The sequence below is a fragment of the Rhynchophorus ferrugineus genome, unplaced genomic scaffold, assembly GCF_030347505.1.
Source record: "Rhynchophorus ferrugineus isolate W39M unplaced genomic scaffold, kcgeb_rfMv2 rfM6, whole genome shotgun sequence".
Lineage (NCBI taxonomy): Eukaryota > Metazoa > Arthropoda > Insecta > Coleoptera > Curculionidae > Rhynchophorus > Rhynchophorus ferrugineus.
This window is the reverse complement of record NW_027472585.1, coordinates 41,864,822-41,882,717: the sequence shown is the minus strand read 5'-3', so window position 1 is coordinate 41,882,717 and position 17,896 is coordinate 41,864,822. Positions and strand designations below refer to the sequence as shown.

General features: G+C 35.1%; 1 long non-coding RNA gene across 1 annotated transcript in view; it reads right to left on the bottom strand.

Moving 5' to 3' along the window:
- Nucleotides 1-350: 350 nt before the first annotated feature.
- The window catches only part of LOC143197924 (uncharacterized), a 99,017-nt gene continuing 81,471 nt past the window's right edge, over nt 351-17,896 (bottom strand). Inside the window, exon 3 of the long non-coding RNA XR_013006113.1 lies at nt 351-569. This is a non-coding gene — a long non-coding RNA (uncharacterized LOC143197924). The remainder of the gene's footprint in view (nt 570-17,896) is intronic.

Genomic DNA, 17,896 nt, shown 5'->3' with positions numbered 1-17,896 from the left:
ATTGTCAAAGGGTTAAGCTTTGAAAATATGATAAAAAAAATCGATTTTAGATTAGAATAATCTTCAGAAACAACAATCAAAGAATCCTCTCGATCAGAAATATTAAAACTAACATCCTAAAAGAAAAAATTTGAACAGGTGCGCAAAACACACGTCGAACTCACAAAGTCGCACTTATAGACGGACCACCTCACATAAAACTAAAATACATACGATATGCTTTACTTACCATATTTGCGCTTTTATGTCGCCGTAACTGACACTAATTCTATGTCCAGCACGCATCGCTATTTTCTAATGCACGCTCGTTCCTACCATCTGACTGACGATAAGAAATGCGCTCTAAAAATGGTACCGCCAACCGAAGAAAAAGAACAAATAATGGCTAATAATAAAACGTCAAAGGCGAGGTTATTATGCGCATGGTACCAGAGATGATGTGGACCACACGTGGTTCCAATTAAACACGTTAACTATTTATTTTCTTTCGATTTACCCGTTCTGGTACTTACCTCTGGTCCGTTGCGGAATCGATTGAAAATCACAACGGATTTTGACGTTTTCCTTACCTGAAACAAAGGAAAAGAAAACTCAATACGACATTTAGAGAAATTCATATTTTTTTCATTGAATCCATTGAAAATGAATGTCGTTCGTTAGTCTCGCTAAAACTCGAGAACAGCTAGACCAATTCGGCCATTTTTGGTTTCGAAATATTTGTGGAAGTCCAGGAAAGGTTTATGTTGTGAAAAAATTTAAAATAATGACAAGGAAAGTAACAACAACAATTTTGTTTTCCTATACAAAATTTCACTGTCACTGTCATCAATAGCTTCACTAAATATTATAGTATATAATGTTCTAAATCACAAAACATTGAAATATAGAATGGAAACTTAAATGGGCACACCCATAGCCATGATCTCAGTGTACTGCCATACCGCCAGAGGGCCGCCGATAAAAAGATTACAGATTTCCTTCTTTCGATTTGAATTATAAATGTTATAAAATATAACGTGAGCGTTTGTCAAGTGAAGGTTCAAACCACAAAATATACAGACTCGATTTCAATGTTTTAATTTTTATGTCAATGTTTTGTCAAATTCAGCTTCAATGTTCAAACTTTGTAAAATAAATATTTTGGTAGCCCTCTCAAATATATTTGCATCTATATCTTCAAATTATCATCATAAATGTTTTCAGTAGGTTTGCCATCGATACGATTTTGATTTATATTAGCAAACACAGCACAGCTGATTTCAAAAATACTTGTAATGTTCTTCAATACCCTAATTTCATAGTTAGTGTGACTGGAATATTCACTTAATTATGTAAGAGTTCTACTACTACCAACTTTAAAAATTATTAGTTCAGTTACAGTCACACAGTACAATCATTATCGACGAATCGATTGTGAGTAAATTAGTAAATTTAAGTTTAAATCCCAGTTCAACCTTTTCATTCCGTTTGTAGTAACAAGCCAATTATTTTATTGTGAAATATAATCAAATAATACAAATAAATTGAAGAGCGCTAAAAAGGTCAAAATTCGAAATGCCGAAATGATGGCTAGGAAACGGTAAGTGACCTCAATGTTTCTTATTGCTTCTGATCGGCGTTTGACTTGGCATGGCGAATCTTGAAATTTTATGTTATTATTTTTGGTAAAATCTCAGTAATCCAACTTTTATTTTTTTAAATGTATTTTTAACAGTAGCAACTTAATAGCTCCAAATATTCCACGTTAAATTTGCAGAGCGGCGAGATAATAAAAACTTAATAATATCACTCAATGGATGACCGGTTTCTCAAGCAAAATCAGCTAAATACCTCGGAATCCATCTTGACGGTAGAGTAAATTGAAAACATCATGTTAGACCAAACGTAAAACACATTAGAACCAAAATAAAACAACTATACGGAAGAAACTCTCAACTTGATCTAAAATCATAGGGGTTGATTTATAAAACAATTATAAAGCCAATTTGAACCTGTGGGGTGCAAATATGAGGTTGCACCAAAAATTCAAATCAACTAGTCATTCAACGCTATCAAAACAAGGTTCTTCGATTGATTACCAATGCCTATCGCTACGTAACCAACGAAGAATTGCACAATGACCTGGATAGTAGATGAAACACGCAAGAAAATTACTAAATCACACTCACGTGGAAGGAATACAACTGCTGGTCAGCGCGAAGGACGTCAGGAGATTGAAGCGAACCAAACCAAACGAACTTATATAAAGTGTATTCCTTTAGTGTAAACTATAGCTATAAGTTATTATAATTTTATAATTGAAGAATACTTATTGATGTATTTTCTGGCACTCGTCTTGCTTGGGAATTAACCCAAGTGCATGTAGTAATAAATTAATTTATAATTAAGATTACACTAAACGTATTTAATAAAGATGTTATCAAAATTTTTCTCTCCATAGTATATGATTATTACAAACCAATATTCTTTTCTACAGTCATCTAGCCGGCTACATATACAAGGACACATTTATCACTCAGCTGTTGCCATTAACAAATACAGATGAGGAAATCGATACGTGTTCGAATTGATAGATTGAGTTTAGCTATCGCCACTTGTATCGGTGAAATCAAATAGCCTTTAATGTAAACTAAATGTAATTTTTATTTCTCCTCAAAAAGAGACAAATATCGAAACATTGACCGGATCAAGAACCAATATTCTCTTTTGGTTATTTGACGAATTAAAAAAAACTAAGGAATATATCAAAATTACCATTAATCTTTTCTTTCTATACAAAGACCAATATTTTAAAGATCTACAATAACAGTTAATGTCAGAAAATATGATAATTTATATGAGATTAAATTAGATTTGAATTAAGAAACATGCAACTCGTTTTTGCTAGAAACATAAATAATGAAATGCAAATGTAATAGCAATAATAATAAAAAAGTATATAAAATAACACCATATTTTATAACCTTAAAACGATTCTGTGGGCGTACAACATAAAAATGACAAATTGATTCAGCGGCAGCATTCGAGATATTTACGTAATAATTTATGCAAAATTAATTTGGTTTTGTTCCAATTTTAGAAAATCGTCTCTGTTGCCCGAATCACTAATTATTAAACATTTATATTCCAGATCGTAAAAATAAATACGAATTAGTATGGATTGTCGTAAAAGAGGAAATTGAGTTATTTCTCCGGCAAACAGAAACACAAAAAAAACGATCTTTTTGATTTATGCAATATCGAGTATTTTTAATAAGCGTCGATGAGAAAAATTAAATCATAATTTATCGTTATCTGTATTTATTTTGGTCATAAAATCTAGCAAAGATTGGCGATAAATTTTAACGACTTGTTATTTCTGATGATATTAGTTCTTATAGAGGATTTTCAACTACGACAAGGTCAATGTCACGCTTTTTTTAACAATTCAGAAATACCAATTACATCATACCATCAATACTACGTTTGAATAAAGAATGCACTCTTCTTGTATAGCCGTGCGAGCTCACTTTTGACCAAAAACTATGACGAGTTGATGATTCGGAGCAGTGTTGGAAGATGCTCAAGCGTAATACACCCGAGTTTTTCCATCGATATATAACAGTGGATGAAAGATGGCTCCATCATTTCACTTCGAAGTCCAACCGACAGTCATTCGAGTAGACTGCACATGATGAACCCGCTCCAAAGCGTGGGAAAACGCAACAGTCGGCTGGCAAGGTTATGGCGTCTGTATTTTTGGATGCGCTTGGAATAATCTTCATTGAAAAAGGAAGGACCATCAACAGCCACTATTACATAGAGTTGTTGGACCGTCTGAAGGACGAAATCGCCAAAAAACAGCCGCATTTGAAGAAAAAGAAAGTGCTTCACCAAGAAAATGCACCGTGTCACAAGTCAATGAAAACGATGGCAAAAATCCATGAATTGGGCTTCGAATAGCTTCCTCATCCACCATATTCTCCAGATCTGACCCACAGCGACTATTTCCTGTTCTCAGATCTCAAAAGAATGCAAGAAATTTTCGTCGAATGAAGAGGGAGGCCCGAAACTGGGGCATATTTTGAGGCAAAGGACAAATCGTACTACAAAAATGGTGTCGAAAAGTTGAAGGGTCGCTATAATCAGTGTATCACCCTTGAAGAGAATTATGTTGAATAAAAAAAAACTAATTGTGCCAAAAAAATGTGTTTTACTGTGGTAGGCCAGGGACTTTTCAATTGACCTGTTAATAGAAAATATTTAGTTTCATGTACTAATTTAGGGCAGTATAGAACTATCCAAACAAGTATTGGTCATTTTATAGATATTTCGTACCAACATCAGTAAGATATCATCCAATTATAAAAAAATACTACAGCAAACTTCATCATTAAGAACTAAAATGATCATGTTAGGCAAAAAGCAGAGCATATCAGTACCAAAATCAAGCAACTGTATTGGTTAGTCGGGAGATATTCTAAATGAACCTGTAGGGCAGGGTACAAACATCAGTTCTACTAAACCATCGAACTAGTCAAAACAAAGTTCTACGATTAATTACCAATGTTTCTCGATATGTATGTATGTAAGTTCAAAGAGTTCGCCTTAAAGCATGAAGCTTTTTTCGACATTCGTGGTTTAATCTCAAGAAATATGTAGCTAAAACTCACTTTAGCAGTTATAATTTCGGTATCAGTTTCAACAATTTAAAAGAAGGAATTTTATGGATGACAGCATGACTTATCTAGAACACTCTTTAGAAATAGTTTGAAAATGATTTAATGATTGGATCACTACTGGTTCTATTGACCCTTTTAAGAAGATCTTTCGGTATCGTACTATGATTGCTGACAACTAGGAGACTTTTACTACGACAATTCGAAACGCAAAAGACATCCTCTTACATGACAATACTCGCTCACATAATCTTGGAGCTAAAAAGCGAAGTTCTGCCATAACCAACATACTCGTCAAAGCGCCACCAGATTACCATTTGTTCAGATCGATGGAGCATGATTTATCTAGGACACCCTTTAGAAATACTGAACATGTTTGAAAATGATTTAATGATTGGGTCACTACTGGTTCTATTGACCCTGTGTTGTGATGTTGCCGGAAATATAAGAAAAAGATGTAGAAAGTGTTGAGAAATGTTTTGATTAATATATATTGTACCAAATTTTCAAGGCTTTGAACTAAAGAAAAAAGTAATCAAAAACATTTCACATACTTATAAATATTAGTTGAGATTATAAACGTCAACCTGGAAACTTTATGGTTGGGATCGAAATTATTAATGTATGTTCATAAGTAATTTCTTAATGTATCACATTATAAATCATTGTCGGTCTATTAGTATATGTCAACGTGGCGTCACTACTATATTCGTTGTAAAGATTTAGTCCGAAATCAAAGGACGAAAGTGGGTTAACGGCTTCATCGCGTTGACGCTGAACTTTCTTTGCTAAAATTGTTTTGATGATTAATGTCACGATTCTTTCCGTGAAAATAAAGATATTTTTTTATCAAGCGAACAAATCATTAGTTGTTCAAGTGGAAACATCCTGCCAACATTGTTCATTTTGAATTTATCTGTTATTATTTATCTGTCTGTATAAGGAATTAAGACGAATACGAAGAAAGAAGTTTCATTTATTTTAAATAATATCAGCAAATAATATCAGCTAATATCAGCAGACTAGTTTGGATTTATTAACAAACATTCAACAGTTGATAGAATAACATATGTCATTGAAAAAACCTACGAAGATAAACACTATGTTCAGCTATATTCTTAGATGTAACACAAGTCATCTATAAGGTTTGGCACGACGACTTTGTTCATAAGTTTCAGAAATATTACCCAAGCAACACAAATAACTTTACATCACAATAATTTTTATAATACAATAATTTTACATCACACTAGTACGTTTAGAGTCAAATAAGACTCAAAGTAGAGACTACAACAAAAGAAACTAAATCAAGTGTACCACAAGGAAGTGCATTGAAGAAAACTCTTTACATAGTTTACATATGTTATAAATTACAAAGGGAAAATATCAGGATGGCTCCATTTGCTGATGATACTGCGATTCTTGATGTCGAAGAAGCAACATGTTAATTACAAGTGACAATAGGCCAGTGACAATATAAATAATAGGAACAAAACCCAAATAAAAATTAACCAAAGTTAATCTGTGACTTCACACTTCCCCTATAGTCAGACCACGCCAACCCCAATAATTATAAATAATACTATAAATCCATATAGCAATTACGCATAACAGGTCAATAGAAAAGTCCCTGGCCTGACACACAGATGGCGTTACTAGAATTAAATCCATATGTTTTTAGTTAGCCCTAACCCTCAAAAGATGCGTGTATAAATTTGAGAGCTGTCGGATCATTAGTTTGTGAATTATAGCATTTTGAGTGAAGCAACTTTTGATATTGTGAAAAAAATGGATAAAGAAATTTCGCGTGTTGATAAAATATTGCTTTTAAAAGAGAAAAAATACAGTTGAAGCAAAAACTTGGCTTGATGCTGAGTTTATGGACACTGCCCTAGGAAAATCAACCATCAGGGATTGGTATGCTAAGTTTAGACGTGGTGAAATGAGTGCCGAAGATGGTGACCGCAGTGGGCGCCTTTTGGGCGTTAGGTTGTTACCGACGAAAATATTTCAAAAATCCACAACATGATTTTGAATGACCGTAAATTGAAATTAAATGAATATCAGACACTCTAAAGATAACAACTGAACATGTACATCATATCATTCACGAATATTTGGGTATGAGAAACCTCTGTGCAAAGTGGGTGACGCGCAAGCTCACTTTTGACCAAAACAACAAGCTGATGATTCGGAGCAGTGTTTGAAGATGATCAAAAGTAATAAATCCGAATTTTTGCGTCGATATGTGACAATGGATGAAACATGGCTCCATCATTTTCCACTACGAAGTCCAATCGACAGTCATCTGGGTGGACTGCACACGATGAACCCGCTCCGAGGGGTGGGAAAACGGAACAGTCAGCCGGCAAGATTATGGCGTCTGTATTTTGGGATGTACATTAAATAATTTTTTATTGACTACCTTGAAAAAGCCTTACATAGTGTTATTCGACCATTTGAAGGACGAAATCGCCGAAAAACGGCCACATTTGAAAAAAAAGGAAATGCTGCTTCACCAAAACAATGCACCGTGCCATATGTCAGTGAAAACAACGGCAAAAATCCATGAATTGGGCTTCGAATTGCTTCCTCATCCACCGTATTCCTCAGATCTGGTCCCCAGCGACTATTTCCTGTTCACAGATATCAAAAGAATGCTCGCTGGGAAGAAATTTTCGTCGAATGAAGAGGTGATCGCCGAAACTGAGACCTATTTTGAAGCAAACGACAAATAGTACTACAAAAATGGTATCGAAAAGTTGGAGGATCGCTATAATCAGTGTATTACCCTTGACGGGAATTATGTTGAATAAAAGAACTAATTTTGCCAACTCTTTTTTGTCTAGCAAGCAATGAAACCGCGACGTTAAAATGGTTGGAAATTACATTTTCATTCAATTCATATGGTAACCATTCTCTCTCTCCTTTGGACCTTGCCCATCACATGTAAAAGTAAGGAAGCTGTTGAGTTATCAACTGTTAAGCTATCTGAGTATTCTGAGAATTCGAGTTGATTTTTCGTCATGTATATCTTGCCATTAATTACCTTCAAACTTTCATAGTGATCAAGGTAGACCATTGCATCAATATCAAAATCACCACAAATGTTGGAACCAAAGACAACTAGTGGGAAATAACGGCAGGACTCCACAGAATATTCCTTCAAACCTAACAACAAAAGTAATGAATATCGAAAATGCAATTGTGATTGTGGCATGATTAGCGTCTATACATTCAATAATATTTAATTGAAAATTATTGAATAATAAATTAATTAATTAAAACTATTGAATTTAACAGTTGTTTACATTGATTTTTCATGTTTCCATCAATAGATATAAATAAATAGGTTAAAATTCATGAAATTATATACAACTAGAATGAGAAAAATTCTTAAGCCCACCAAAAATTATAGAGAGGTTTCAAAGAAAATGTGAATGGAACTTCTGGGAACTCTAGACAAATGAAACGAAATCATGAGGTTGTTTTATATTATAACATACTAGTATGTACTGCACTATGATCTGAGAGCCTATCTATTTTGAATGGTGTTACGAGTGAGATATTTATATAGAAGTTTATATTTATATAGAGAAAAATAGACGTCGGGCGATTTTAACATGTTGTCCCTTATTTACTTGGAAAAAAGTATCGCAGCTGAAGCTGTAAGGTCACAAAAAGCGGATTGAAGCTGTTCGAGACCTTAGATATAAATTATTCCAAGTAAGAAAAACATTCAAGCTATAAAAACACCTCTAGTCCATGCATTCTGGGCATCACAGTTCAATGTGAAAGGCCACCTAAGGCGGATTGTCTTAGCTCAGTTTCTTAGACGTAGAGTATTGGAATCTGGAGCCGTCAAAACTTGGTAAATCAATCCATAGAAGAAGCACTGTCCATTTCAACAAATGTCCATTCAAACTGACTGACGAAGGTAGGTAGGTGCTCACCTACCTTACCTAGCTTAGCACCGCGTCACCAGCTAAGCTCCCCTCCTTTTCCAGACTGAAACGGCCTCATCCGTCGCTACAGTCATAACTTTAGCCCCCCCACAACAGTATCCACTTGTGTGTTAATTCAGGTTCGCGAATCAATAGAATCGCCGGGCCCTCGTGCCCAATAACAGCTGCCCGATCAGCGGGTGCCATATCCCCAAATTTAATGCAGTAGCAGTAGCGATCCACAGGGGTCAACTATGAGGCGGTCTCGGTTTAGTGTATTGGTAAGCCCAGAGGCAGTCCCACATAACCCGGTTCAACTTGTCACTCCAGGGCAAGTTTCCGCGACCAGGTATGCGTCATGCATTCCACCGCCTGGTTTTTAGGCCAGAACAAAAAAAAGGTAGGTAGGTAGGTAGGTAGAAGGTAGAATCGATGATCAAAAACAATGTTTGTAATAACTTTAAACTGTCCAAACAAATGTGGCCTTTTCTTTACGAAGGAAGTGTTAGGTAAGACGGTTCTGAATATCCGGCCAACTGCTCAAAAACTACCTCAATAGTGAACGAGTGAGACGGGTTGGTCTGTTTTCTAATAAACCCTCAGTATCGCTTCGTATGGCCGTTCAACAAGTCGCCTCTTCTTTCAGTAAAATAAAGGTTTTTTTAAGTAAAATAATGGTTTCTTTTAAATAAAACCCTTTCACAAAAATGGACAACAATTTCTTTTATATTTTATGACTTAGAATGTACCATTTGCTTAATCCAGCTACTACTCTACAACGGCAAAATTAACCTGTAATATAAACCAGAAAAATAGACTTTTCGATGATACTAAAATATCAACACAATATTCATTAGGAGTTCTCGCTTTAAAAGCCTCTCGAGATATCAAGCACTTACGTTTAAGAGCACAAAGTATACGGTTCGTATTAAGCAATCTCGTGACGTTCATTTCCAATTGGAGACCAAACCCTCTAGTGCTCATACGTAGCATAATTACGTAAACTATCCGAACAATCCTGATTCGATTGTCTTTTACCGGGAATGGATATCGATACCTTCCCGCTGACTGAGGAAGCAGTACCAATTTCGATGAGTGCCTCAATTTGCAGATACCTGTCGTGCCCGTTCAATTACCGATCGAATCTTTGTTGCGTGCCGAGTCGCGTGCATTTTTTTCTCCGTCGAAATCTTCCACCTCCTCCGATAGTTACCTACTTATTGTGCGGACTTGATTACCGTTGATGTTCGTATTTCGTCGCCCCGGGAACGATTTTAATGGGATGCGTTCTGCGTTTGATGCTCTGTCCATGTATATCGAATATTAACCGTGATTTGGATCAATATTTTTTTTCTTTTAAATGCGTAATCTGGTTATGGATTTTTATTATAGGGAATTAGTCTGGTATCGTTTAAGATTTACATGAACCATAGTCCGTAATCTGACGTACCATCAATTTGATTTGTGTAATGATACTTATTTATCAATTTGTCAATTGACTTCTTGCTAACGCTGGCTCCGAAGCACTGGTATTAAGCCTACAGGTCGAAAGTAATCTTCTCTGTACTAATTATAAAGCCTATAAATTAGTTTTGAAGTATTTACAACAGATGGTGCTACTGTGTTAAATCGCGTCGGGTATATTTGTAATCAATTTCAGGTTGAAGCCACATAGACAGGCTTCAATTTCAGTATATCATTTCGTCAAAATGTAGAGAAAAAATTATCAGTTCGTGCTCTTCATTTCTTTTTAGTTCAATTTGAAGAAGAAGCCAGCTGAAGGTCAACGAATGTTGTGTTTTGGCTTATGACAAACATTCTCTATCGATTTCAACTTCCCAATGCTGGTTTCGAAGTTTTAAAAAGTAGTGATTTTGAAGGCGAAGACAAAGAGCTACAATTGATGCGTTTGAGTCGAGATTGCGCGAAAAAACAGCCGAAATACGAGCAAACACACAAAGTTGTTATTCTTCAGCATGACAAAGCTCGGCCGCATATTGCAAAATCGGTGAAAACAAACTTGGAAACATTAATATGGGAAGTGTATCTATCCTCCAGACTTTGCTCCTTCTAATTATTACTTGTGACATATGAGTCGAGGCCTATCTGAGCAGCGCTTCTCCTTTATCAAGAGACCAAAGAATAGGTCGATTCGTTGTCTAGCCTCAAAAGACGCGCACCGTTCGACATAATTCGACTGATATATTTACTTAAATAATCAGACACTATCAATCAATAATTGATAAAACTAATGCCTCGTTGGATCAAATGAAAGCAAAACAATGAGAAAATTGATGAGTAATAATAAATTTACTGGATGGATCATAAATAACAAATGATCTAAAAAATAAATAGTGACTTTTCATCAAAAAAAAACCTTACTAGTGTAAATAAAATAATTATCAGCCTCTTCATAACAAATAAAAGGCAAATAACATAATTACTAGCTATTCACTTATTATAGAATACAGTAACGACTCGCACTGATACATATAGCCGAAACTGCGTTATACTTTTCGGTTTTTCTAACAGATTTCTCTCGCCATCAGTATGCAATGTTATGAATCGATACATATGTCAATTTATTCAACTGACAATAACCTACACAAGTTATACTCACCCAAAATAACAGCATTATAGATTAAAAATATCCCAAAAATGTCAAGTTTTGTGTCCGAAAACGTACATTTACGGCAACCACTACTTTTCTTGTTTCATCAAAAAAAAAAGCTCCATGATCGAATCACATGAACAAATGAAACGTAATTTCAAAAAAACGCATTGAATGAATTGCACGAATTATTAAATGAATAACAAACCCAAAACGAACTCCAAAACAATTGAGTTACAATTTGTGAATGATTACCAGTTATGGGAAGATAAATGACAAAAAATTAAGAAATCGAACGAGCATTATTGAAATTCATACAAAAATATGAAAGAAAGAAATTCCTGCATCAAATAGTAATGGATGATGAAAAAAGGCCATGCTTTGGGTCTGATGAGACCTGGTTGATGTCGTATATTATGAACTGTTGATACCTGGAGAAATAGTTAATACTGATCACTTCAGACAAATAATTATCAATTTTCACTCTGCATAGATCGAAAAACGCCAACAATACACTCAAAGGCATAATCAGGTCATTTAATATAGAAAAACCAAACAAATACGTGTTAAAATCACTTGGATGGGAAGTTTTATAAGACCCACCATATTCTCCAGACCTGAATCGATCCGACTACCACTTTTTCCCATTAAGAAACACTTAAGCTGCAAAGTTTAATAGACAAGAATCCAGCGGATATTCTCAAAGGACTTTCAGGTAACTTAGAATTTTCATTTAAACAACATTTCATATTAAAACACTTTACAAAATAATTATTATTAGCCATTATAATTTATTTCAAATAATTTCTAATGAAAAACGTCTGTCGCGTTTAAGATTCCGCTAGCAATATATTAGTTGGTATGTGCGAGACAAGACAGCTCACCAGACACAGCAAACGAAACAGGTAGCTGATGAAGAACTAACTGGATTTACAAGAACAATATACGCATAACAATATCATAGTTTAATTTAGTTTTTATTATATATAGTTATATCAAGGAATTGTTATCCTTTAATCTTATGTAACATATCACTATCAGTATCACTATCAGTAACCGATCAATATCACTACTGTTTCCTATCAATTTGGCAACATGTTAGCTCTTCAAACTTTTCAACTCATACCGATCGAGTAAGTAGTAGATAAAAGTACATACTTACCTATCTTGGATTTCCTAGTAATTATTACTTTAATTGATTACTTATATCTTTTTACGACCAAGACGATTAATGTGCATTCGATAGTCAGAATAGTTGATTCCTCGTTCAAAATATTCAACGTTAATAGACCTCAGAAGTGGTAGTTTCATTGAGTATCCTCAGAATACATGTTATACTGCTGGAGGCTCATTTCTTCACCACTTATGTCTTTTTGTTATATTTTTTATAACTAGTTAAAATGTGCCAGTAAAAAATGTGGCTCGATTGGCTTTAACCATTAACAACAAGCAACATTTTTGACAATCCGACTTGATGATGAAACTTTGTTATTTTCATCAAAAGTATATTACAGGTACAAATAGTTAAAATTGAAACTAATTTGTATTTAGATTAAATAAGAATTTTTCCCACAATAAACAAGTTATATTTTACGCATACTGGGGCTTATGCATGTATTTGCATTTAAAATGCAACGGTAACGAATAATGTCGTATATTAATTAGTATGTTTGAAACAAGAGCTTCTGAGTAATGTTCGATGAGATTTAGATGAAACATGAGAGTCAAACTAACTGTACTACAGGACACGAAAAGAATAATTACCACATGATATTATACCACTGTTATCTGATAAATAATGAACAAGAAACATAAGAAGAGCAAATTTAAATGTTAATAACTTAGCAGGAAAACAACTGCGAGCTTGTATCTCAACTGACCTCCGAAATTACTGAATGGATGTACTTTCTATAAAATAATTAAAATATTTCTATATATTGAGATGACAGACGAATAATCACTTGCTAAGCTGAACTAAAATTGACTTAAAATATAACGTATGATTAAGAGAGATTACGACTCGTCGATAATGTATCGACGATTTCACTGTATTGTGAAAATGTAACTGAAATAATAATTTTAAAAAGTGTAATAGAACTTTCAAGTGAGTGAGCATCCCAGCCACATCAACCATGAAATGTTGAAACTAGTAGAATATTGAAAAACATTAACAGTTCAATTGAAAAGCCCCCGGCCTGGCACATAGATGGCGCTACTAGAATTAAATACATATGTTTTTTTGGTTAGCCGTAACCCTCAAAAGATGAGTGTATAAATTTAACAGCTGTCGAATCATTAGTTTGTGAATTATAGCATTTTGAGTGAAGCAACTTTTGCTATTGTAAAAAAATGGATAAAAATGAATTTCACGTATTGATAAAATATTGCTTTTTGAAGGGAAAAAACACAGTTGGAGCTAAAACTTGGCTTGAAGCCGAGTTTCCGGATACTGCCCCAGGAAAATCAACCACCAGGGATTCTTATGCTAAGTTTAGATGTGGTGAAATGAGCACCGAACACGGTGAACGTAATGGACGCCCACAAGAGGTTGTTACCAACAAAAACATTTAAAAAATCAATCTAAACGTGTACACCATATCATTCACGAATATTTGAGTATGAGAAAGTTCTGTGCAACGACGAGTTGATGATTCGGAGCAGTATTTGAAGATGATCAAGCGTAATAAACCCGAGTGTTTGCGTCGATATATGATGAAACATGGCTCTATCATTTTACTCCGAAGTCGAATCGACAGTCAGCCAAGTGGACTGCATACGATGTTACAAAGCGTGGGAGAACGCAACAGTCGGCTGTCAAGGTTATGGCGTCTGTATTTTGGGATGCGCATGGAATAATTTTCATTGACTACCTTGAAAAAGGAAGGACCATCAACATCGACTATTACATAGCGATATTGGATCGTTTGAAGGACAAAATCGCCGAAAAACGGCCACATTTGGAGAAAAAGAAAGTGCTGCTTCACCAAGACATTTCACCGTGTCACAAGTCAGTGAAAACGATAGCAAAAATAGCATGAATTGGGCTTCGAATTGCTTCCTCATCCACCGTATTCTCTAGATCTGGCCCTCAGCGACTATTTCCTGTTCTCAGATCTCAAAAGAATGCTCACTGGGAAGAAGTTTTCGTCGAATAAAGAGGTGATCGCCGAAACTGAGGCCTATTATAAAACAAATGAGAAATCCTACTACAAAAATGGTATCGAAACATTGGAGGGTCGCTATAATCAGTATATCACCCTTGAAGGTTATGCTGAATAAAAAAAACTAATTTTGCCAAGAAAATATGTTTTACTATTGTTTTACTTTTCAATTGACCTGTTATAATCAACATTGTAGTACCTTGCATATAGTTAAGATGACCATTATAATGTGAGCGTTATTTATTGATGATATATAAAATATAGAAAATATAACAGAGAAAAAGAGAGACCAACGTCTCGTGGTTGCCAGATCTCCGTTATCGTTTACTGGAAGTCACTGCTGGAACACCGCACGCATTCAACATCTGGGATTATATTTCTGGGTATTTTGTAGACCGTTATTGAATGATTCGACATGCCTCAAGGTCGCCAGTAAAAGTATTTAAAATAATACGTCAAAAATAGTCATCTGGCATATTGCATCTGTAAATATAATATCGCAAGGCATATCGTACGATACGAACGAAAGTACGACCCTGTCCGTACCGCCGGACTTTTATTTATGATGCTGTCATTTTTCCCCGAGTCCTTTCGCTTAGAAGAACCACGCAATTCGTCGTAGTACCCGAGAGAGCCGCGATGGCGGGGAGAGGCAGCGGCGGCAGCGCGGCCTCCATCGAAAACCGCCGACCAGGAATGAGATCCGAAAAGCGTGAACGATCGTAATTCCTCCGGTCGTACTCCGTAGGTACTCCGAGTGTAAAATTATCGAGCCGGTACCGAGCTGGAACTATCGGCGTAATCATCGCGTCGGCCACGAAAGTGTTCCGAGCGTCTTTTTTTCCCCGATGCGGGTACTAATAATTCAAGTGGTACCGCGCCTCTCCCAGAAGACGATCTGCGGAATGGTTGTTTGCGTCAGAAGGACGTAGCAACATCGGATCTCGGTTCAACTATCGGTTATGCGTGCCGAAATAAAAATCATCGCGCGCTGGCTATAAATAGACGTCGGACAAAAAGCGCATTGCCTCCAAAGAGCCCTCGATACATCATTTAACGGCCTTTTCGACGCGATATCACGATTTATTATTTTAACTACAAAGACACTGATGATAGTTCATTCATCTACCGATAAAATTCACAATTATAATTATTTTTAAAAAGGTGCAACAGAAAAATTAACTCTATCTACACTAGCACTTCCATCTCATCAAACCCTTAACTTCCTTGACATGTGACAATGTGAATCAATTTGCCTGTGATGGTGTGGAACCCCAAACATACACACAGGGGCTCCCGGTTTATTAACCCAAGAGGAAGATAACTACTACAAGTAGTAAAAAAATTAAGTTTGAACTGACAGAAAAAGACTCCTGATCTAGTGGATTTTTTATTGCAAGAAATGTTGACAAGTACTTCACAGATATAGAAACATATATCGACACAAACTCGGCGTTGCTCTGCACCGACTTCAAAGTAATCAGTTGGCGGTAGTTAAAATAATATTGTAAATAGATAAACAGGATTAGGTAGGTATTAAGCTAAATTGTGTGTATATATAGTAGAATATAAAGTACGTGTAGTAGATAGGTTAAATAAGCGTTTTGTTTATTTTTATTTAGTTATTACAACCATTATTATGCTCATATTTTATTTTAAAACGTTTTTTGTGTTAAAAATCTAAGTTTGATTATTTTTTAATTTTTAGTGAGCTCCTTGTTTATTTTTTGAAGTCGGTTAAATTTTTTTGTTAAAAATATTTTATTTTTCTCTTTTTAGTATTACATATTTACTAAATAAACTACGCAGTTATTTTATTTAAAATTAAAATGGGTAGGCCAAGTAAAGGTGCAATCTGTATGAGGAATAAAGAAACAATGACTGAAAGTAAGAAACAGTTTAGGTCCCAGGGTCTGTAACCTAGTCTAGGTGAAATGTTCCAACCAAACTATAACAAAAAAAGTTGCTGCACCCGTTGAGAATTGAACCCGCGACCTCCGCGTATGAGCTTAAGGTGCTACTCATTACACTCTAGAAACAGTTACCTGTAATATTTCTTCGTACGTTCTACGTCATATGGATTGTCCTTAAAAAGCAAACCAAATAGTTTTACATTAAAATACTTCCGATTTTTCGTCAACAATAACATTATACACAAATATCTGAGTATTTTAGATAAAAAAATATGTGTAAACTTTGTACGGGCCTTTGAAATTTGAGGTTTTCCCTCGATTTCTCCCCCACCCCCATCAGACCAATGGGACCACCACCGAAATGTACTCTTTCGAATAAAAAAAAATTTGAAAATCGACCTTCAATTGTCGGAGAAATCGGCGAACATACATTAAAAAAATATATATACAGTCGAACATAGAACCTCCTTTTTTTGAAGTCGGTTAAAAATAAAAGAAGACGAAAACTCCGATAACGTTAATTCTTAAGAATACGAATAATTGAATAACACGCATTGTTTCATATAATCGAGACATATTTCCTTCGAACAATATCTTATCTCCTAATAAGATCAAGAAACATCTAATAATTATGTTAATTAGAAATAAAAGTCATTTGCATTCCTTATATATCAGATTATTATTATCACCGCTACCAAAAGAAAAAAATGAGGTAATAACAACGTAGAGAAGCATAACGAGAATGCAAATCTAATAATAAATCCAATGTTACGGCCGACAGTTAATAGTACAATTCATTAGTTTTATCATTTCTTCGTCGGTACCGTTACGAACGCCAATCGCAAGAAATCAATCTGACTTTGTTGAACTCCGAGAGCCGGTACACCCGCATAGCTCGATCCATTCGTCACAATACATTAACCCGGACGAAATTAAAACGAAACCGTAGTCGTAAAGTGTCCCGAATAGGCTCCTCGAAAGAAGTACGGGCGGAAAAATGTCACGTGACCTTGTTACTCCGCAACCACTGTCTCTTATTATCATAGGAAACGTTAATGGTATTGTTTTTATGCACTTTTGCAATGACATTGTTAATTGCCTGAACCTACGGGTTCCGCTAATGGAAAATGGTTTTATAGATATGATTTTCGTGATTTATATCTGACCCTGTTCAATCTTTACTGAAACATAATTGAAACGTTCTCTTACAGAAGCATATAAAATAATGAATTTAATCATTATGCATTAGGGAATTTGTTTTATAGCGGTATATCATAAAATATTATGCGAGGGTTTTACCATAAATACTTAGAAATGCATTAAAACATACTTGAAGAGATGAAAATAGTAATGATGGATTTATAAAAATGTATGGAGCCTATACCTATTTCATACTTCGTCTTCCAAACCACTAAGATGTCGACACTAAGACCTATAACAGATGGCGCTCGTGTGTATCAATCCCATCAGGTCCATTCGTAACCAATTTCATGCTGGAACCTCACCATAGAGAAATAGAGATTTAATTCTAAAGGAAATTTCGGGGAAATGTTTCGGGACGTCTATCATGTGATTCTTTTATTCGCTATGCTAAAAACCGCGACGGGAT